Raw genomic sequence first — 22910 nt, 5'->3', positions numbered from 1 at the left:
GAGATTGCAATCAAGTTTGACCGCTCGGATCATCCTGACCGAGTGGTCCACCCGGGGCGGTACCCCCTGGTACTAGACCCAGTGGTCCGTAATGTCAAGCTTCGCAGAACCCTCATCGACGGTGGCAGTGCACTCAATATCCTCTTCGCCAAGACCTTGGATGATATGCAGATTCCTCGCTCCGAGCTAAAACCAAGCAATGCGCCTTTTCATGGAGTAATTCCAGGACTATCCGCAACTCCACTCGGCCAGATCACCCTCCCGGTCACTTTTGGTACTCGGGAAAACTTTCGCACAGAGAACATCAGCTTCGAAGTCGCCGATTTCGAGACAGCATACCATGCCATACTTGGACGCCCGGCGTTAGCCAAGTTCATGGCCGTCCCGCACTACACTTACATGATGATGAAGATGCTTGGTCCCCGAGGAGTCCTATCCCTACGGAGTGACATCAAGCAAGCCGTCACATGCGACAAGGAGAGTTGCGACATGGCTCAAACCCGCGAGATGGCGTCCGCCCGAGAGGATATCCGACTGGCTGCAGCCACGGCGAGCGAAGGAGAAGTGCCCGCTACCAAGATTTCAAAGAGTGGGGAAAGCGAAGCCAAGACTAAGAAGATTCCCCTAGATCCCTCTGATCCTACTAAAACTGCTGTAATAGGCGCCGAGTTAGATTGTAAATAGGAAAGCGCGCTCATCACCTTTCTTTAGAACAATAAAGATATCTTTGCGTGGAAACCATCTGATATGCCCGGTATTCCTAGAGAGGTGATTGAGCACTCCTTACACGTCAAAGAAGATGCCAAGCCTATCAAACAACGACTCCGCCGATTCGCACAAGACAGGAAGGACGCGATCAAGGAGGAATTAACCAAGCTGTTAGCAGCAGGCTTCATCAAAGAAGTCCTTCATCCCGACTGGCTGGCAAACCCAGTTCTAGTTCGGAAGAAAACAGGGCAATGGCGCATGTGTGTTGATTATACCGACCTCAACAAGTCTTGTCCCAAAGATCCTTTTGGGTTGCCTCGCATTGACCAGGTAGTTGACTCAACCGCCGGCTGTGAGCTTCTCAGTTTTCTGGATTGCTACTCGGGGTATCATCAGATCCGACTGAAGGAATCCGACTGCTTGAAGACTTCATTCATCACGCCCTTTGGAGCTTATTGCTATGTCACCATGCCGTTCGGACTAAAAAACGCAGGAGCAACTTATCAACGTATGATCCAAAGATGCTTCTCAACGCAGATCGGCCGCAACGTTGAAGCCTATGTGGATGATGTAGTCGTCAAGACCAAGCAAAAGGATGATTTGATCTCGGATCTAGAAGAAACCTTCGTGAGCATCCGTGCTTTCAGGATGAAATTGAACCCTGAAAAGTGCACCTTCGGAGTACCGTCAGGGAAGCTGCTTGGCTTTATGGTGTCTCATAGGGGCATCCAAGCCAACCCGGAGAAAGTTACTGCTATCCTCAACATGAAACCGCCAAGTACCCAGAAAGATGTTCAGAAGCTGACTGGATGCATGGCGGCGCTCAGCCGATTTGTTTCAAGACTTGGCGAGCGGGGGATGCCCTTCTTTAAGCTGCTGAAGAAAACAGATAACTTCCAGTGGGGACCCGAAGCACAGAAGGCCTTCGAAGATTTCAAGAAACTTCTCACCGAGCCACCAGTCTTAGCCTCACCACACCCGCAGGAGCCGTTGTTGCTGTACGTATCAGCTACCTCCCAGGTTGTGAGCACAGTCTTGGTCGTTGAGCGCGAGGAAGAAGGCCATGTCCAAAAAGTCCAGCGACCGATTTATTTTGTCAGCGAGGTCCTAGCCGATTCCAAAACGAGGTACCCTCAGGTTCAGAAGCTGTTATATGGTATTCTAATTACTACCAGGAAGCTATCTCACTACTTTCAAGGTCACTCGGTAACGGTGGTCACATCATTTCCACTCGGTGATATACTGCACAACCGCGAAGCAAACGGACGTATTGCTAAGTGGGCTTTGGAGTTGATGTCTTTGGACATATCATTTAAGCCCCGAATTTCAATCAAGTCCCAAGCGTTAGCTGATTTTGTCGCCGAATGGACCGAGTGCCAGGAGGATACCCCCGCGGAGAACATGGAGCACTGGACCATGCATTTTGACGGATCCAAACGACTTTCGGGCACTGGAGCAGGAGTGGTTTTGATTTCCCCAACTGGAGAATGATTGAGCTATGTGCTTTGGATACATTTTTCGGCGTCCCACAACGTTGCCGAGTATGAGGCCCTCCTTCATGGACTACGGATTGCAATTTCCTTAGGGATAAAGCGTCTGATTGTTCGAGGCGATTCACAGTTGGTTGTCAATCAAGTTATGAAAGAGTGGTCCTGTATTGACGACAATATGATGGCATATCGACAAGAGGTGCGCAAATTGGAAGACAAGTTCGAAGGACTCGAGCTCAGTCACGTTCTTCGACACAACAATGAAGCCGCCGACAGACTTGCCAATTTTGGATCCAAGCGCGAGGCGGCGCCCTCAGATGTTTTCGTCGAACACCTTTATACACCGACCGTACCTCATAAAGATACTACTCAAGATGCGGACACTCATGACGTAGCTATGGTTGAAGCCGACTGGCGAGAGCCCTTCATACGATTTTTAACTTCTCAAGAGCTCCCTCAAGATAAAAATGAAGCCGAGCGGATTTCAAGGCGGAGCAAACTTTATGTTATGCATGAATCTGAGTTATACAAGAAAAGCCCTTCAGGAATTCTGCAACGCTGCGTATCTTTAGAGGAAGGGAGACAATTGCTGAAAGACATACATTCTGGGATATGCGGAAACCATGCTGCTGCACGCACCATTGTCGGCAAAGCTTACCGGCAGGGTTTTTTCTGGCCTACTGCAGTGTCCGACGCCGACAAAATTGTGCGCACATGTGAAGGTTGCCAATTTTTCGCCAGACAAATTCATCTACCAGCTCAAGAGTTGCAAACTATCCCGCTGTCTTGGCCGTTTGCGGTTTGGGGGCTCGACATGGTTGGCCCGTTTAAAAAGGCAGTTGGCGGTTACACGCATCTCTTTGTGGCCATTGACAAATTCTCCAAGTGGATTGAGGCCAAACCGGTTGTCACAATCACAGCAGATAATGCTCAAGACTTCTTCATCAACATTGTGCATAGATTTGGAGTGCCCAATCGGATAATCACTGATAATGGCACACAATTCACTGGCGGAGTTTTTAAAGACTTTTGTGAGGACTTCGGAATTAAGATTTGCTACGCCTTAGTGGCACACCCCATGAGCAATGGACAGGTGGAGCGAGCTAATGGCATGATACTTCAAGGGATTAAAGCGCGTGTCTTTGACCGGCTAAAACCCTATGCCGGCAAATGGGTGCAACAACTGCCATCGGTACTTTGGTCTTTGCGAACTACACCCAGTCGGGCCACAGGCCAGTCACCTTTTTTCCTTGTCTATGGGGCAGAAGCAATGTTGCCGAGTGAAGTCGAATTTGAGTCTTTGCGCTTTCGTAATTTTCGTGAAGAACGCTACGAGGAAGACCGAGTAGATGACTTGCACCAATTGGAAGAAGCCCGCGAAGCAGCTTTGATTCGGTCGGCTCGATATTTACAAGGGTTGCGGCGCTATCATAATCGCAATGTTCGGTCTCGTGCCTTTTTAGTCGGTGACCTGGTTTTGAGGAAAATTCAAACTACACGAGATCGGCACAAGTTATCTCCTCTATGGGAAGGGCCATTTATTATCTTTGAAGTCACCCGGCCAGGTTCTTATCGACTCAAGCGCGAAGACGGTACTCTTGTCGACAACTCTTGGAACATTGACCATCTTCGTCGTTTCTACGCTTAAGTTTATCATTGCACTTCCCTATCTTGACTGTCAACATCAAGTTTTCTTCTTGCCGTTGTCAGTCGGGGGCTATCATCATAATAATGGAGTGTGATTTTTTATCAATTTAATTTGCTTACTTGGTCTATCATTACCTTGTTTGATTTTTTCTACTTAGTCTGCGAGGACTGGAAGTTTTTAATAGCTTCTTTGGGTTTTAGGCTCAACAAAGCTTGATAAAAGCTTTTAAGAAATCAAAGACTTGGTTAGAACTATCAAGCACAGCATAAATACACCAGTATTGTACAAATTAAGCCTCCATTTGCTACATTTACACTCAGTCAGAATCAGTCCTTTCATCATCAGAGTTATTATTGCTCGGCTGAAGGTCGTTGTTGCGGAATTGCTCTACAACATCACTTGCAATCTTGTCAGCTGCATTTTGAGCATTACTGATAAGATCAAGAGCAGCTTCTTCGCTTGTCCCGTCTGCAAAGCCATCAATGGCGTCAATTTCAATCCTCGGGTACAAGGATTTGGTCATCGCCAATGCCATACTAGCTCCCATACTTCCAGCTTTCTTGATATTCTTGAAGTATACATCCGGTGCTACTCTCAGCTTGTCAAAGATTTCGGTTGCGTCAAGTGCACTCGGACCACTGTCATTAAGGAACATAGCTTGGACAAGTGGTGTAGCGACATTGGCGACTTCGTCTCTTGCTCCTTCAAGCTTCTTGATCTTACCAACCAGGACATCAAACTGAGCTTGAGATTTGATTTTACGGTCTACAAAACACATTTATAATAAGAATTTGCTGCATTAAAGAGAGGAAAGTTCAAATTGTTAGCTGGCAGTACCTTCAACCTCCTTCAAGGCTGAGTCCCTTTGCACAGCTAGTTCTATTTTGTCTCTTTTCAAGGCTTCAATCTGTTTCTCCATTTGTGCCATCCTGGTAGCTTGTGCTGTTTGAAATCCAAATATTTGAGGATACAGTTATGACAGCATAAATCAATGGAATAGATCTGGAAGGTTACCTTTTGATGAACCACTTAGCTCGAAGTTTGAATCCTGGAGCTGGGCAATTCGGTCCCTTAACTCCTTCTCTGTCTTTTTAGCATACTCCTTGGCCTCATGCAGCTGGTCCCTAACTGCTTCAAGAGCTCCCAAATGAGGAACCAGCTTTTCCAAAGTTGTAGTCTTGGCCTCATTGCGAAGATGGATTCTCTGCATGATGGATCATGATTCAGTTCTGCTAAAAGAGAGAACAAAGTTATTAAAGGCAGTCACCCGGAAGATTTACATTCACAATGCGAGTGGCTTCTCCAAGTACTTTCTTCAGCTGGCATACTTCCTCATTTTCTTTTTGACGATTTATAACGATGCCGGCAACTTGCGAGTTCTCGTCCCACCATTTGAGCAAGATAGGAGGACGGGAGTCATTAGCCGCCTTTATGCGAGGAATTGCTTCTTCGTCATCGCCTAGTGTTCCTGATGTATTTCCAAGACATTGGACGAGTAAGCTGAAGTTATTTAAATCGGCATCACTTGAGAAGATGTGTTACCTGAGGATGTTCCTGGCTGAACATGAGGTGGTCCTTGTTCTGTATTTAGAGACCCAATCATTGAGTCTTTACCAGCCTCTGGTCCTTGGGAAGTTGTCGTTTGCGCTTCAACTTCAGGGATTTCTTCATCGGGACCTACATCCGACTGGTTTCCAGTCGGGGGCTCTTGTGTTGTTGCAGTTTCAGCTGTTCCCGACTGGTCTCCAGTTGGCGGCTGGTCACTCGGATCGGCTCTATCATCCGAAGCATGGGCGCCAGTCGGCTGGCTTTCGGCAGTCGGCCGGCTTTCGGCAGTCGGTTGGTTTTCGGCAGACGGCTCAGCGTCTTTGGATAAATTTGGCTCTGTCACAGCCGGATCAGGATCTTTTCCAGTTGGATCTATGTCGGACGGTTTCCTGCAAAGTGTCCTTTCGATATTCAGTATAATTTCTATGAGAGAAGCATATCAAAGGGAGACGGTACCGAGAAGTTTATACCTGGAAGATGTTCTAATCTTTGGCATTTGACGGCCAGCCAGTTTTTTCCTGGGCATGGTATGCTTTGGGAGTTTGTTGGGCGTGCCCTTGTCCCCAGATTTGTTGCTGTCATCGCCCTCGTCGTCATTAAGCACCAGCTTTCTCTTACGAGGACCTGTCTGACCAGCTGGTTTGGAGGTTTGAGGTTGTGGGTCTGACCTGTTTGTCGGCCCTCCGCTTCCCTGAATGGTGTGCTGGCGAGGAGATCGGCGCTGAGCAATTGGGGGATCAGATTTCATCAATACGTATTCCTGAATGAGATGCCTCCATGGTTAGTTAACTCAACATGAAGACAAGATACTATTTTGGTCATAAGTTGAAGATTTCAGATACATACCTGCGGAGGCGGATTGAATGCATTATACGGCACAACTGGCAGCTGGTGTGAGTAGCTGACGACAATGGCATTTGAGAAGATTTTATACATTCTCTCCTTCATGATTTTGAAATCCAGAGAGTCTGGTTCTTCGCGATTAGGATCATGTTTGCCGTCAAACTCAAAAGCTGTACGGGATCTTTCTTTAATTGGCGCCAGTCGGCATTTGATGAAGTGCCGAGTGATCTGCTCTCCTTGCAAGCCTTGTTCTTTGAGTTTTAACATGCGATCCAACAATTCCAAGGCTTGGGCAGCTTCATCTCCGATTGGAAGAGAGTTCCAAGTGTCTTGGTACACCGGGGGAAGACAAGAGTATTCGGGAAGAGCAGGCTCAAGATTCTGAACATAAAACCAGTTCGCATGCCATCCTTTGTTTGAAGTCTTGAAGGGCATTGAGAAGTATTTCTGGCTCAGAGTTCCCCTCAGCTGAAATCTGGCCCCTCCGACTACACATGGCTTACTCTTGTTTGGTTGGGGTTTGAGAAAGAAGATTCGGCGGAACAGGGCGAAGTGAGGTTTAATTCCTAAGAAGGCTTCACACACATGGATGAAATTGGCAATGTGGACTATAGAATTCGGGTTTAGGTGATGCAAGCTGATTCCATAGAAGCTTAATATCCCGCGGAAAAATCTCGAGGTCGGAAGAGCGAAGCCGCCATAGAAGAAATGCGAGAAGACTACGATCTCATGTGTATCAGGGGTCGGAAAAGCCTCACCGCACGCTGGCCGCCATCCGATGATCTCCTTGGCTGGGAGAACGCCGTGCGCCACCATCTCCTTCAGGTTCTCTTCCGTTACGTCGGACGGCGCCCATTGGCCTTCGAAGCTTTCCTTCTCTTCCGCCATCGATTCTATCCGAATGCGCTGATTTGATTCGAGGGATGGCTAGGGAGAAATGAGGGATTAAGGCGGTGGATCACGGGAAGGATTTTGATGCATTTTTCGAAGGTGGATTTGAGTGGAGTGGTGAACCCTAGTTCGCCGGCGCAGTTCTGCACTGTAGCAAGGAGTGGGGAAAATGGCGAGAGTTCCGGCGGGGAAGACGAAGCGTCGCTTGGATCTCGGGATTTCTTGTTAAGGGTATCGGAGGTGCGAATGGGCCTAGGCCTGAACAGTACTTCGGCCCAATACTTTTAACAGCGTGGCCCATTGTGTTCCTTAGGGACTTAGGCATATTTTGCTTTGGCAATATTATGCGCACAATAGTGTTGCCCAATGCTGATAAAATCCTTTTTATGCGGTCATATAATTCTTTGGAATTATTGCAATGCAAATTAAAAGGTGCCCGACAGAAAGGTGTTATACTGCTTTTTGTTAGTTTTATTAGGCTACAAAAGCTGTCTGGGTTAATTTGGAATGACTTGTTTTTATCATAGTCACTTCCTTGGTATGTTATATACCTATTTTCATTATGGTAAATAGTCATAGCCTAGGCTATTAGACTTATTCATTACCATAATTTTTATAATACTTGGTGGGTAATCTTTAGAGTTTTAAATTCGGATGCCTGTCCAGTGCGTTCATTCGTGAACCTTTTTAGAGTGTAAACCACTCGGACTCTTTTCATTATGGCTAAAAAGCGGTCGGCTAGCATGCCTATTTAGGCGCTGTGTGTGCTTTTGTCATATGATGCACGATCGTGCTATTATTTGGTCTCTCAACTATATGTTTAGTTCGTTAACTAATCACATAGTTGGGGGCTACACCTAATTAGGTGCATCTATTCGATGCACCATATTTTTATCTTTTCGCCCTTTACAGTCTTTGTCTTCGCTACTCGGCAGGCCTTGGCACGAAAAGTTTGAAGCACTCGGATTATTATTTTTGAGAAGGCTACGACGATTGACTGCAAAGGTCTCGGGGGCTACTGTGGAGATTATGGATATCCCATATCTATACGGCGATGATATTTGGATTGAATATAGGATACCGAGTATAGATAGAATATCTTATGTGTATCCTGGGTTTGTTTCCTAACTTGTATATCAAGGAAACACCTTGAGACTTAGTCGGTCACGACTGTATTCAGTTAGGGACATAGATTATCTTTTGTAATCCGGACTCCTTCCTATATATAAGGGGGGTCCGGGTGCCTTTAGGGGCAGATGTTGATTTTCTCTAAATCATACAATCAATAATACACTCGGCGGATTCATCCCCGGACAGGAGTAGGGTATTACTTCTTTTATAAGAAGGCCTGAACCTGTATAAATCCTTTGTCTCCAAACCCATACACTTTTCCAGCTTGATAGCCACCCCCTTTTATTATTGCCGAAATCTAGTTTCGACAATAATCCACTTGCAATTATTTCCAACCTTCCATTGAGATTGTTCTGAAAGATTGCAAATATTGTCTGTTTTTTTTCCCTTCAATAGCTTTACTATCTCTTATCTCATACTTGCACTAGTTAGTGAGGCTGTTTATAAATCTTCTGAATTTGACCAAGTTCATAAAAAAATTTAGTGTCTACAACACCTAATCAGTATTTATTTAATATATATTTTGATAATACGCTTTGTTTTGTGTTTAAAATTTTGTTTTACTAGCAAATATGCCCGTGTGGTGCACCGGGTGAATATCAAACAAATATCAATGGGTAAGATTGCTTGTGTACTTATAACACATGTGCAAAACAAATATTGAATTTGTATATACCTCGCAAATATCTCTAAATTTTATACATATGAATTTGTTGTGTAAATCGTGTGAATTCCATATTATCGTATTGATCTGGAGCATTACTGATGAGCCCATCTATGGTGATAATTTTGGAGGGTGTAGCTCAACGAATTTGCATTGGCTATGTATCTTAGTGTTGATATGTCACTACTACAACCATCGGCGACCTGACGCGGGATCCAAGCCTATCGACCTCGCCAACGTGGCAGCGGTGCAGGCAACCGAGATGAGCGCCACGGGGCTATTTGCTTGTCCAGGGTCATCCCTAGTGGTGTGGATGCCGCGGCGCAGCAGGCCGTCGAGGCGAACATGAGGCACCGCCCCGATGCCGACGGGGAGAAAATTAACAAGTCTACGACACTTAAGGACGTGGTGGGCGGCGCTACGGAGGTGCTCCCGGCGAACAAGGTGACCCCCAGGGAGGACGCCGACAAGGTGGCAACCGCCGCGGCGCAGAACGATCAGAGCCGATTAGAAATCCAATCCCGCATCGTCTGGATGCGTTTTTCTTTTCCACGAGGAAAGCAATCACCGATGGTAGGGACAAAGAGTGTGCGAGAATAGAGGACAGGCCGCTGCTAGATTGGATTTACGGACGAAACATAGATGTGACGAACATAAAATTATCAATTTTTTAAATAGTTAAGATAAAAAAAATAGTCTTTACATTTACGTTCCTTCATCGTGCCCACATCCGTCTGGGAGTTCAGGTTCGTCCGGAGCAGGCCAAGAGTCCAGGTTTGTTCACAAAGACCCAATCTACAGCCAGGAATCCATGTCCTTCCATGTCGTTTTCTACTCCGTTTTTTTTTTCTTTCATTGAAACCTACCGCTATATATTTCTAGTCGTTCCCAGTATTCACGCACATAAAAATATATAGATTTCTCTCGCAAGGCAAAATACATAAATACGAGTGATATTTGTTGACTTGCCTGATTATTAGCCCGTTAATTTCGATCGAAGAAACTAATAGTAGCTTCTTTTTTTTTTTTTTGCTGATGTGCCTGCATGTCTGATGATGATTTCGCATATACTCCAGCCCATTGATTTGTCTGGCGTTATTTAACAAATGTCGCATCCTCTCCGTGTCAAAAAAAAAAAATCGCATCCTCTTCGCAACAGCCGAGAGATGGAGAGAGAGAGCCGGTGCGCAAGTGGATAAGGCGGGTCACGCATCCTTATCCACCGTCCCCCTCCTCTCACCCGTCCTTCTCTCTCCCTCTCGTCCCCACTCTCGCTTCTCTCGTCTCCGTCCCTCTCTCTCCCTCTTGGTCACTCCCTCTCCTCCCCTCGCCCCCGCTTCTCTTGTTTCTCCCATGCCGGCAGCAAAGGAGTCGGCGGCGATGGCGTCAGCCGTTCCCGCGGGTCCGATCCGGCGGTGGCGGTGGCATCAGCGGCTCACGTTGGCGAATCCGGTGGAGGTGGCGGCAGCGGTGTTTCCAGCGGGCGGATCCGTCGGCAGCGGTGTTTCCAGCGGACGGATCCGTCGGAGACTTTTTCGGCGAACGGATCCGGCGGTTCTCTACCCCTTCTCATCAGCCCCGCGCCCAAGCTTCTCCTGCGACGGCGGCGGTGGCATCGGCGATCTGTCGGGCAGATCCGGCGGAGGTGGTGGCAGCGGCGTTTCCGGTGGTCGGATGTAGTGGTCCTCTACCCCCTCCCCATCCACCCCAAGCTTCTCCCTTGGATTGGGCGGCGGCGGCGGCTTCTCCCTTTGATCCGGCGGCGACGACGACGTCGGCGGCACCCGCGGGCGGATCCGGCCGAGGGGATATGCCTTCCGCCGCCGACGTCCCCTTGGTTGGATCGGCCGATGTTGTTGATTGTGTATGTGTTGTTTGTATTGTTTTTTCATGTGTTGATGATGTTGTTGTTGTGATTATTTTGGGGTTTTCATGTGATGATGTTGTTGTTGCTCCCGCTCACCCCTCCATCTCTGATCATCTCTTGATATTTTGGATGATTCCGATTTGTATTTAAATTGAGGTTGAGATTTTGTTTTTTGGTAGGATTGGATTGTAATGATGTGGGATTTGGAGAGGAGGTGCACGATGAATCGGATGAGGAAAAAATAGTCCGTAATGACGGACGAAAACGCAATGAAGGATGCATGTGACGATCGGAAAAATACAATTCTTTATATTAGTTAAGATTTTTACTTAAAAAGATACCCGTGCGTTGCAATAGGTGGATGCTCTTTTAATCTTATCATTGTTAGACGGTTTAGCTAGGGTGAAATTTACTATGTGAATTCGTTTGGTTATTTTGTTTTTATATAATCACGAGCTGCAAATAGGAATCCAATTTTTATCTCAAGTTAGTATGCAAGTTTTTTAATAAAAAAAATTCTTATACGACTCCTTTTGTATTTCCAAAAACAAACGAACTTAAAATCCAACTTAAACACAAACACGAATATATATTTCCAAAAACAAACGAAATTAAAACCGACTGAAACACTGATATGACGTACCAAAATACTGGCAAAAACATCTTCAATTTTTATAATTGTTGAGAAGAGATAAAAACTTGATCAAACTTAATACAAGTTTGGTAAAGAAAAGGTCAATAATATGAAATGTATCATAGTTATGGATACCACATACCTAATAGTAGTTGACTATGCTCGGCAGGGCCCACCACATACCATGTCTTATATGGAATCGCATCTCGTATATAGAAGGAGTTCCGGATAAGGAAGAACGAATAGAGTTCTATATGGAATCACATCTCGTATATAGGAGTTCCGGATAAGGAAAGACGAATAGATTTCTAGAGTTCCGGATTTGGAAGGACGAATAGAGTTCTATATGTAATCACACCTCGTATATAGAAGGAGTTCTGGATAAGGAATGACGAATAGAGTTCTATATGGAAACGACAAGTACTACTCGGATTATATCCATATTGATCTCCCTAGTTCTAGTTGGATAAGGGGGCATATATGGGTATAAATACAAGACCCCTGTGAGGAGGAGCCCTATGAGGAGGGGGGATAGACCAACAAGCCACAAGACATGCAAATTGACACACAAGCCAACACATATGCCAAGATAAGCCGCCGAATATTAATATCAGAGATAAGCCTAGACAAACCCAATATAGTGTATGCGAAGGCCAACAAGAGGGATCTAGCGCTATCTCTAATCTCGCCGAGTGTGGATTCAAGGAGGAAGATACCCTGTCGTCGACTACGAGTTGGTTATCCATGCTATCAAGTCGATGACAGCTAGATAGGTTATCCCAAATATTGTACTGGTGTGATTATGATGAATAAGAGCAACACCGGCTTCGGCCAACAGGAGTATGGCTATTACGTGTCAGATAAGGGGCCCGAACCTGTATAAAAATCCCCGTCTCTATCTCTTTTACCTTAACTCGCATATACTCTGGTACAAACGATCCCCATACCATTCAAATACCCTAGTCGTGACCTCAAACGTCGACAAAATGAAGGTAGTATAGCTTACCAAATAATTAGTAGCTGCCATGGAGAATTGGAGATAAATAAAATCAGTTTCAATCTACACAACCAATTGCTTTTATAATTCCCGGCAAATATGCATGCACGATTATATACACCTAAAGTTGGACGAGAAACTATTGTGATCGCTTGAGGGATGTCCCATCATTTTTTGTTTAAAAATTGAACATTTTTTAAAGCTTAAACCTTTGACAAAACTTATACGTTATATATAAAAATACCACTTCACAAAATTTTAGGTTCAAATTAACCCAACTCTCAAATTAAGATATAGAAAAAGACAAATGCAACACATAAATAGTAGCGTATTATTCACACATGAATTTGTCATTTTTCTCTCTCATTGTACACTCACAGAAATTGTAATATGTATTAATCATTGTTATTTTTTTTACAAGGGTAAGTTCATATATTTGGATTAGAAAAAAAAGGTATAGAGGGATATATCTCTTGAGAGATTAGAATCCATTTCAAGGGATTAAAATCCATTTTCGAAGTTGGACGATGTAAGTGTACACACTATTTCTGTGACTACTAACTGCCTGACATTTTTATTCCTAGCTCGTGACAACCATGTAAATATATTTTTTAAGACTAAAACCCATATATAGTTAAGTTACTGATAGACTTAGAATTCGCTTTGCATTGTACTGAACATGAAACTGCATTAACAATCAAATTTCTATGGTAAGCTAGCTTCTTGAATATGTACGGAATTGCAGCTATAGGAATTGAAATTCTAGAATAGTCCTAGCTAGTTCGAAATTGTTTGTGAATTGCCAGGAAGAGCCTCCGGCCGCAATAAATTGAAGCACACAGGAATTCGTTTTATTTTAAATCTTGGAAGGAATAAAATTTTAAACTTAAATTATATAATATTTAGCTTAATAACTAGTATAGATTTACACTCTAATCCTCAACTTGCTCTTCGATCTAAGTTTATTTTAAAACTCACATTTTTTTAATTCATTTTATTTTTAAACTTGAAATGAATAAAATTTTAAACTTAAATTATATACTCTCTGACTTTTTTCATAGTCAAACTTTGTTGAGTTCAACCAAGTTTATAGAAAAATCATCAACATCTCAAATATCAAATCAGTTAATGTCTGTTTTATGTTGAAAATATATTTTGATAATATATTTATTTTATGTTGAAAATACTGCTAATATTTTTCTGTAAACTTGATGAAACTTAAAATGTTTGATTAGGTAAAAACTCAAATGGCTTATAATATGAAACGGAGGAGAAATTGGATATTGTGCCATTCCCAATAAGTGGTTTCGCTGGAATGCCACTCTGCCGAATCGATTCGCTAAAAAACCATCCCCAAGCGGTGCCCAATGTTTTCTTTGCCACATTCGCCATTTAATCTCTTTTGCAGCTGTTTTCACATTTGGGCTGACGAAAATGCCCTTGGGTATGTTTCTTCTATCTGAGGTGAGAGAAAAAGCGGCACCAGATCGAGCCGCTATTAGGTCTGAGAGAGAAAGGGGATCCCCAGATCCAGTCGCTCCTTCGTCTTGGTCGTTGTCGCCGGCGGTGCCGTCGCCATCCAATGGTGCTAGCGCGTGGGAGGTAGGAGCACAATGGCATCGATGGATTGCACCTGGCACGAGTTAGTGACCGGGTAAGTTGTTCTACCGATTTGTGGCTTGCTTTTGTGATTGTGATTGGTTCGAATCAGTTAGAGGTGCGAATCAGTTCGAGAGTTCTCTAACATTCGTCCACATTTGATTTCTTCAGGCTCGTGGAGGAGCCTGCGCTTAGCTTAAGTGTGTTAGAACCCGGTGTTGGTGTTGGTGGTGGTGGTGGTGGTGGTGTTTTCTTCGTTTCTCCTGCTGGAGTCGTGGAACAAGTTGGGGAATGTCACAGCGTGATTTTTGTTTTAGGATTTATAAATTATTTAATAATTTATTAATAGAATTTATATTAAATGTTCATTAATTTACAAGTGAAGTTAAATGTGGGAAATAAAATTTCCTAAATTTAAAGCATGGATGGATTTAATTTTTATTAAATTCTCCATGATTAATTACACTCTCTGAAATTTTCTCGGATTTTTCGGAGCTCAATTCCTAAATGATACAAAGAACAATTCAGTAATTAGTTAATCAATTAATGATCTAATTATAATTATGTTAAGTGCTTTTCTTGTTTAAAAATCCTTAAATTATAAATTGTTGTTTAAAAGGAATTATTAGAAATGATCTTAAAAGCCTAGAAGAGAAGATCTAATTTTAATTTGTTAAATCTCAATATAAAATTGGGCTAGATAAAATTTTGTTAAATACTTCTCTTGATTCTTTAGTTCGTAGATTTTTCTGGGATTTATTTGAGCTAAGGAAGTATTTTTAATAAATGGAATTGCATTTCATGAATAAATAAAATAGAAAAGGTTTTAAAATCTCCCTTTTGGTTTTGGGCCGAAAGTCGGCCCAAGTCTCTCTCTCCCTCTCCTCGGCCTGCTTGCGTCCGGCCCGTTCGGCCTAGTCCGCCGTCCCTTCCTCCTCTCTCTCTCGGTGTCGCTGACAGGTGGGGCCCACCTGTCAGGTCATCTTCCACCTCCAGCCGCCCCAGCCTTGCCGCGCAGCCGCCGATCCCCTTCCAAAATCTGGCCGCCTCTTTCCTTCTCTGGCCAAATCAATTGAGGGGAAATAATCTCCTCGATCTCCTCTACCTTTTCTCTTTAGGAAACCCGGGCTAATTCGTTTGGAAATCGTTGGATTCAATGCCGATTTGGGTTAGCTTCTCTTTCCAAAGCCTAAAACTTTCCTTCTCGCCGCCGGTCGCCGTGGGCCTCTGTCGCCGCCTCCTAGCCCCTATAAAAGGTTCCCCGGGACCTCCTCTTTCCGCCGCCACCTTCGCCTTAGGCCGCCGTCGCGTGTAGCGCCGCCTCCGCGTAGCCCTAGCCACCGCCGTCACCGCCGACTCGAAGACCGCCACCGCTTCAACCTCGCCGCCGTCGTCATCCGTCATCGTTTGCCATCGTCCTAGTGCTCGGTAAGTTCGCCGCGTCGCCCTCTACCCGTTGGTGCCCTCCGTTTGTGCCGCCTCGCCGCCGTTCGCCGTCGAGCATGGTGTGCCGAGCCGCCGCCGGCGATGACGTCATCGTCGACGTCAGCGCCACGTCCGCGGTAGACCCGTGGTGGACCGGATCGATCTCGGCCGTCCGTTCGGCTTAGATTAGATCTTGGCCGTTGGTTTCGTAGACCGTCTCTGTGAACCCGGTTTACCGTGGACGGACTTCGATGACGCAATAAATCCCTTTTTCCTTTCAAAAATAATTCTTTATTGCGTCATAATTCAATTAAAATCCATATAAATGCTTTAATCCGGTTTAATCTTTTAAAATTCATAACTAATTCATTGTAACTCGATTAATGTGGTTCAAGTTGCAAAAGTTGTATAAAATAAAGATCTACATATTAAAATATCCATAAATTGAATTAAATTTATTTAATCCTTTTTAAATGGGCTTTAATTAGATTAAATCTTGTAAAATTCATAATTAATTCATATGAAGTCAGAATGAGGCCGTTCAAGTCTCATAATTCATCTAAAATTATGATCTACATGTTTGTTTACTTTATGTGTACTTTTTATTTGGAGTTTCTTAGTATTTTTTCTTGTTTTCCGTGTTAGCTTGTCGTTTCCGTTGTTTCTAAGGTTCGTGAGAGCGTCGGAAGTGGTTTAGAAGATTAATTGAATACCGATTATTGCAAGGCAAGTCACACAGATCCCAAACACAATTCCTTTGAGCATGTTGATCCTACATTTAAATTCTCTATTTATTTCAACTGTGCATTTATTTTCGAATGTCACCGGGTGGTGTGAACCTATTCCTTTGTTATGACCACTTTGCATTGATTACCCTATTTCTTGATTACCGTGGGTTATAATTTGACTAGTTGGATTTATATATTGGTTCAACTAGATATGTTAGACATAATTGCTTAGCCATGCTTAGAAACATTAGCACACAATTGGGATAACTAATGTTTCACTATTACTTAATGATGGATATTTAATGATAGCTCACGATGGTCAATCGTGATTGGTTAATTAATTAATGTGTCAACTAAAACTTGATAACGGTGGGTTGTGAGCACATGGTTTTGATGGTCGTGCTCATGACAATTAAGGACCGGTTCACGAGTTTCGGTTGTGAAACATTAATCGTGCCAACCACAAGCTAGAATGGGCAACGGCTGACACTTTGTATAACAAGGCTCATTGCGGAGCACCAGACTGAGAAGTGGCGGAGATAAGCCCACGGGGGTCGCTGGGGAGTCCATGCCTCTGGTTTTTGAGGGGGTGACTACGATCCAGGAACAGTGCACTGCTTTGGGTTGAGTTATGCGAGGGGTCTTGTCACAACTACACAAATGGTGACATGTTCAGCATGGGCACATGATGATATGGTGACATATTGTGGAGTTGTGTCTTGTGGGTACAGTGGTACACCTCTGGCCAGAGTAAAACTATTCGAATAGCCGTGCCCGCGGTTATGGGCGGGTCGAACAATTTCTTTCGTGATTAGTCCCACACTACTCATTAATAATAATGTGATAATTGATGGTAATTAATTTAGCTCCTGGTTTGGAATGGTATATTCCTGGTTTGGAGATAGATCTGTACAGCCGGGTATGGTTGTTCAGGGTGGTTGGGCCTGTGCAGCATGGGTGTGCTGTTCAGTGTTGATTAATATTGATGATTAGGTACTCTACTGTTTTACAATTCTCAAATGTTTGATGAATGCTGCTTTTGCAAATGAGCCCTATATTATGCCATTCTTTGGTATCCTTGTGCACTTGCATATTTGCTGTGTGGCTTGCTGAGTATGTCATATGCTCACCTTGCAATAATCAATCAAACCTCAGTTGAAGACAAGTTGCGAAGGAGAAGACGTTTGGCTTATACCCCAGTTGAGCTGCCTGTGGGAGTGGAGCCGGAGCTTCGCTAGACTGTAATTCCGCTGCAGTTTTCTTTTCTTTTGTAAGTATGTAACGTTATTATATTGATGAATCTGTATATTAAATTGTCAGTTTGTGTACCTCGGCTGATTCCTGAACGAGGATTTAATGCACAAATAAGTTTGGAAATTACTAGTGAATTTCTGGGCGTGACAGGGAACCAGCTGGGTCTCCTGTTCTTGATGTCCCATATGTTGCTACCAACGTTGTGGATTGGGATAGCCTAGACATTCTGGCCCGAAATGACGAGGAAGGGTGGTTAGATATTGTTGGGGATGACAAATTCTATGAGTTGCTAGGTTTAAGGGCTGAAGATGAGCAAGCCGAGATGGCTAGACAAGCTGGTGGCAATGGGGGTCAGGCTGCTGGTGGTGATGGGGCTGAAGCTGCTGGTGATGGTGTGGGTGATGCTGCTCAAGACATTACTGGGGCAGCAATTCCTGTGTTTGATGAACTTCCATGGGAGTTGCTGATGCCCTATGACCTTGACAAGCCATGCATGAAGGCTGGCACCATGTACCCAAACATGAAGGAGTTTAGGTTGGCTGTGAGGCAATATGCCATAAATGAGGAATTTGAGTTGCATTTGATCAAAACAGATCCTGAACGATATATAGGATGTTGTAAGGTTGATGGCTGCCCTTGGCATATTGTTGGGCATAAGCAGCCTAATCAGAAGACAGTGATGGTATTGTTTTTTTTTCTTTTCAGTTATAGAGTAGATGTTGTGTCACACAATGCATGAATGCTGATAGTTTCTTCCATTTGATTTGCAGGTGATAGTGCTAACTGACCATCATACATGTACTTCTAGCAGCAGAAGAAGAACAACTACACCAACTAGTAAATGGGTGGCTGCAAAGGCAATTCCAATTCTTAGGAAGAATCCAGGTATGGGTCCTAAAGCCTTGCATACTAGGCTAGTAGAAGATCAAAAGTGCACAATCAACTATGACACAATATGTAAGGGTAGACTCAAGGCTTTGGATCAGCTGTATGGAACATGGGAGGAAAGTTTTCACATGCTGTATAGATGGAGGGCAAAGGTACTTAGAAAACCTGGTAGTGTTATAAAGATTGACACTGTGGAAGTAGATGGGAGAGTTTTTTTTTAAAAGGTTTTCTGTGCATTAAGGCCTTGTATTGATGGTTTTTTAGAGGGATGTAGGCCATACATTAGTATAGACAGCACTGCTTTGAATAGCAGATGGAATGGTCACTTAGCATCTGCTACAGCTGTAGATGGACATAATTGGATGTATCCTCTTGCTATTGGGTTTATAGATTCAGAGACATAGGATAACTGGGAGTGGTTCATGAGTCAGCTTCATGCTGCCATAGGAGATGTTTAACCCTCTAGCTGTATGCACTGATGCATGTAAGGGGTTGGAGAAGGCTGTGCATACTGTTTTCAAACATGCTGAGCAGAGGGAGTTCTTTAGGCATTTGATGAAGAATTTTATGAAGAGGTTTGGAGGAGATGTACACTCACATATGTACCCAGCTGCTAGGGCATATAGGAAAGAGATTTGGCAAATGTACATGAAGGAGGTTATTGGTTCTTGCAGTGAAGTTCTCCCTTGGCTTGAAACCTATCATCCATTGAAGTGGATGAGGAGTGGTTTCAACCCAGAGATTAAGTGTGATTACATAACTAACAACATTGTAGAGGTTTTCAACAACTGGATTAAGGACTATAAAGCACTACCAATTTGTGACCTTGCAGACAAGTATAGGGTGCTATATGGTTCTTTGGAATAAGAGGAGGAGGATTGGAGAGAAATTAACTGGCAAGATCCTGCCTACAGTTACACAGCAACTGAAGGCTATGACTAGGGGTTTAGGTCACCTTTCAGTAGTGAAAGCTGATTCCTTAACTGCAGAGGTTGTTGATAACAACAATAGTAATGGCAAGCATGTTGTGAAGGCATACAATAAATATTGCTCTTGTGGGGAATGGTAGCACACTAGAAAACCATGTCAGCATGCATTGGCATTGATAACAGCACAACAGAGCAGAGATGTCAACATTGAGGACTTTGTCAATCCTTATTACTCAGTCCAGATGTTCAAGAATGCCTACAAGAGAGTTATAGAGCCACTTGGTGACAAGTCTTACTGGCCATAGGTTGAGATGCCATGGGTGCTAGGTGCACCTTTACCTAAGAAGATAGCAGGAAGAAACATGATGCTTAGGATCAAAAGTTGTCTCGAAAGTGGCAAATCTAAATCCAAAGCTGGTACATCTAACACTGAGCCAGGAAAGAGGGTGCTGGTAAGGGGCAATAGAAGGTGCAAGGGCTGTGGAGAATTGGGACATGCTCAAACTAGCTACAAGTGTTCACTTAATGGAACAAAAACAAGGCTAGTTCACTAACTCAAAAGTCATTGCATTAAGTATTTTTTATAACATGTTAAAATAATTTGCCTTGTAACTTGCAGGAAGAGGAAGCCAAGGAGAAACACTACAAAATATTGTACTAGTTCTCATATTCCTAGTCCCAAAAGTCCTTGTGTGCAACAAATAATTGAAGAGAGCCCAGGAAGAGTCACAAGAAGGTACCTTCATTGTATTTTATTAAGTACCAATATTTCCATATTGCTGAGTAACAAAAATGTAACTTTATTAATGCTTGGAGCCGGCTAGCAATGCTCATGATGGGAGGACAAGCAGCCACAGCTTCTCAGCCACAAGCAGCCACAACTTCTCAGCCAGAAGCAGCCACAACTTCAAGTACCCAGCCTACTAACAGCTACTCTCAGCCCATCAGGTCTCTAAGGAGGAAGCTGACGCCAAAGAAGAAGCTTCAAATTTGACTATGTTGGGAATCAGCTGCAAGTTATCATTTTGCTATCACTATCTTATGTCTAAACCTGTAATGTCTGAATCTTAGTCTGTAATATCTGAATGTTAGTCTGTAATGTATGAATCTGAACCTATCTGAATTTGGACCTAAACCTGTGTCCTTTTGTGATATGGCTGGATTTGGATCTGTGTCTGAATTTATTTATTGTTGCTTGTTGCCAAATCTAACTTGTTGTCTTGCTGAAATCTGCCAAATCTGAATGGGTTGCTTGTTGATTGCTGCCAAATCTGACCTGTGTCTGAATTTGTTGCTTGTTGCTTGCTACCAAACCTGAACCTGTCATTTTTGTGTTGTCTCATGTCTGAACCTGAACCTGAATATATGAGCAATGCATAAAAAAAATGCTGACACAATTTTCTAACAGTGTTTCCAAATTAATTCAGTGTATGTCAATTAACACAAAGGTGGAGAAATTAGATATTGTGCCATTCCCAAAAACTGGAAACATTGGTTAAAACACAGTTTTGCCATTGCAGCTGGAGTCACTTGATACTGCCTGCTACCATTTAACCCTAATAACTGGATACATTGCAGCTGGATTACATCACTTCAGTGCCATCACAAACACACATACAAGCACAAAAACTAGTGCGCTCAGTTCATGAACACTAATATTTGCATCAACCTAGCTAGCTTTTCAATTTTTGCATCAGTAACCGAATTTGGCCTCTTCTCAGCAATATCTGCATCCATAGGCATTGCAACATCATTTACGGCCTCATCAGGATAATTAAGCTCCATTGCTTCCACCATCTTCTTATAGCTCTCAACCCACTTAAAGAATGTACAACATTTTGGCACCTATAAAATTGCATCTAGACCAATTTAAAACCAAAAATGAAAACAAATCAAATGCACAAAATAAATCAAAGACTCAGAAATTTTTCGTTATCCTCGCATTTGAAGAAAATGCATATAATCTAAAATATTCTTTTAATCATACACTGCCTCGTATGGTCAAGTCCACACAAAATAGAGTCATTGTGTACACTTCTCCAAATAACAATTAAAATATGTTTATTTTCTAATATTATTTCCATATAATGTGTTATCAAGAATAATAGCTACACTTCACAAAAATAGTCTGATAATTGCCTACAAACATGTGTAGGGTCTCCAATACAGGAGAATAGATGACGAAACACAAGTCGTGTAGGAGATAGAAAAAAATCGATGGATCCTATCTGACCAAGTGTCCATCAATTTAGCTTTTTTTCTAAGAGTTTTTTCCTCGTATGCTTTTTTTTTTGCTTTTTTTACATACGATGGAAATATTTTTCTCGCGTGTTTTTTTACGGACTACGAAACTTTTCTTCTAGCGCGTTTTCTTTTTCGCTTTTTTCTGACAATTTTTCCTCACGCGTTTTTTAAACCGTTTTTATTTTCTCGCGTATTTTTTTCTTTTTTAATATACAGTAGAAATTTCTTTTTTTTTAAAATAGATAGATTAGAGATAAAGAAGAGATATAAACGGACTATCAAAACGACGAATAGAAATTAGATTTTTTTTCTGCCGCGCTTTTTCTGCCCTTTTTATTTTTTTTTACGAACGGTTTTTTTCGCTACTTACTTTCTTGTAGTGTCGGACCTTTCTAAATATAATAGGATTTGATTTTTTTTACCACGTCACATATAATTCCTTTTTCTTTAGAATCAGATAGTTTTTTTATTTTTTTGCCCTTTTTTTATAGCGTCAACGGAGTCGCATTCGTTTCGAATTTTTTTCCTTTTTTTGCCCCGCTTTTTTTTTTGCATCGGACAGATTTCTTTTTTTTTTTCGCCCCGTTTTTGTAACAGACCCGAATTCTAGGATTAAGGAATTTCAATTAAAACTAGTTGAAAGGAAAGTTCTTCATTTTTGTGAACCAAAAATTTTCATTTTTTTAAACCTAGGTGAACTTGATTTAACTCTTGCATGAATAAAATTTGAGGGCAAATTAAAAGTTTTCATTTATAACCTAGGACAAAAATGTAAACTTATGTGTAAGCATGCATACTCTCATAGGACATGTTTTCACTTGAGTCCTTCATATGCATTTGGATTTTCGATTTGCATTTCATAATAGGTCTCATGAATAATAACTAAGATCTAGATAAACAACGAAACCATTAGGGCCTAGTGCTAGCTAGAGGAAGTTAAAATATAAACCATACACCTTAAAATATATCAACATAGCTAATGTCAAGCCTCACTAAACTAATTTGGCTACTCATCTGAAATCATGTCATGAATATGGAAGTCTGTAAATAAATTAACTTATATAGAAAATATTCCACCTTAATTACCATTATAAGCATCCTCTTAATTTAATACTAAAGTAAACTTATACATAAATAGGTAAGAAGCTTATGACATGTGTAAGGTAAACTATAATTCTAACATATCAACATCACCTCAGATTAATAAGAGTCCAAATATAACTTTTATAAACATTTACATGCATTTAGGAAAGGGAAACACATATAAAACATAAGTCTTGCGAATTATCTAAAATAATTCGTGCAAGATAAAATCATGGAAAAATTCATGTAGGCTCTACTTAACATATACAACTCACTGTAATTTTTGTATAATTTAATAACTAAATTTGATACCTCAAATAAATCAGTCAAACCAGTCAA

At 42.5% G+C, this 22910-nt stretch overlaps 1 pseudogene; it reads left to right on the top strand.

Annotated features, from left to right (window-relative positions):
* Positions 1-9268: 9268 nt before the first annotated feature.
* LOC136354547 (uncharacterized) lies at positions 9269-20171 on the top strand (annotated as a pseudogene).
* The last annotated feature ends 2739 nt before the right edge of the window (positions 20172-22910 follow it).

This window comes from Oryza sativa, chromosome 12 (genome assembly GCF_034140825.1).
Source record: "Oryza sativa Japonica Group chromosome 12, ASM3414082v1".
Classification (NCBI taxonomy): Eukaryota; Viridiplantae; Streptophyta; class Magnoliopsida; order Poales; family Poaceae; genus Oryza; species Oryza sativa.
Note: the sequence above shows the minus strand (reverse complement) of the source record. Positions and strands in the feature narration are given on the sequence as shown.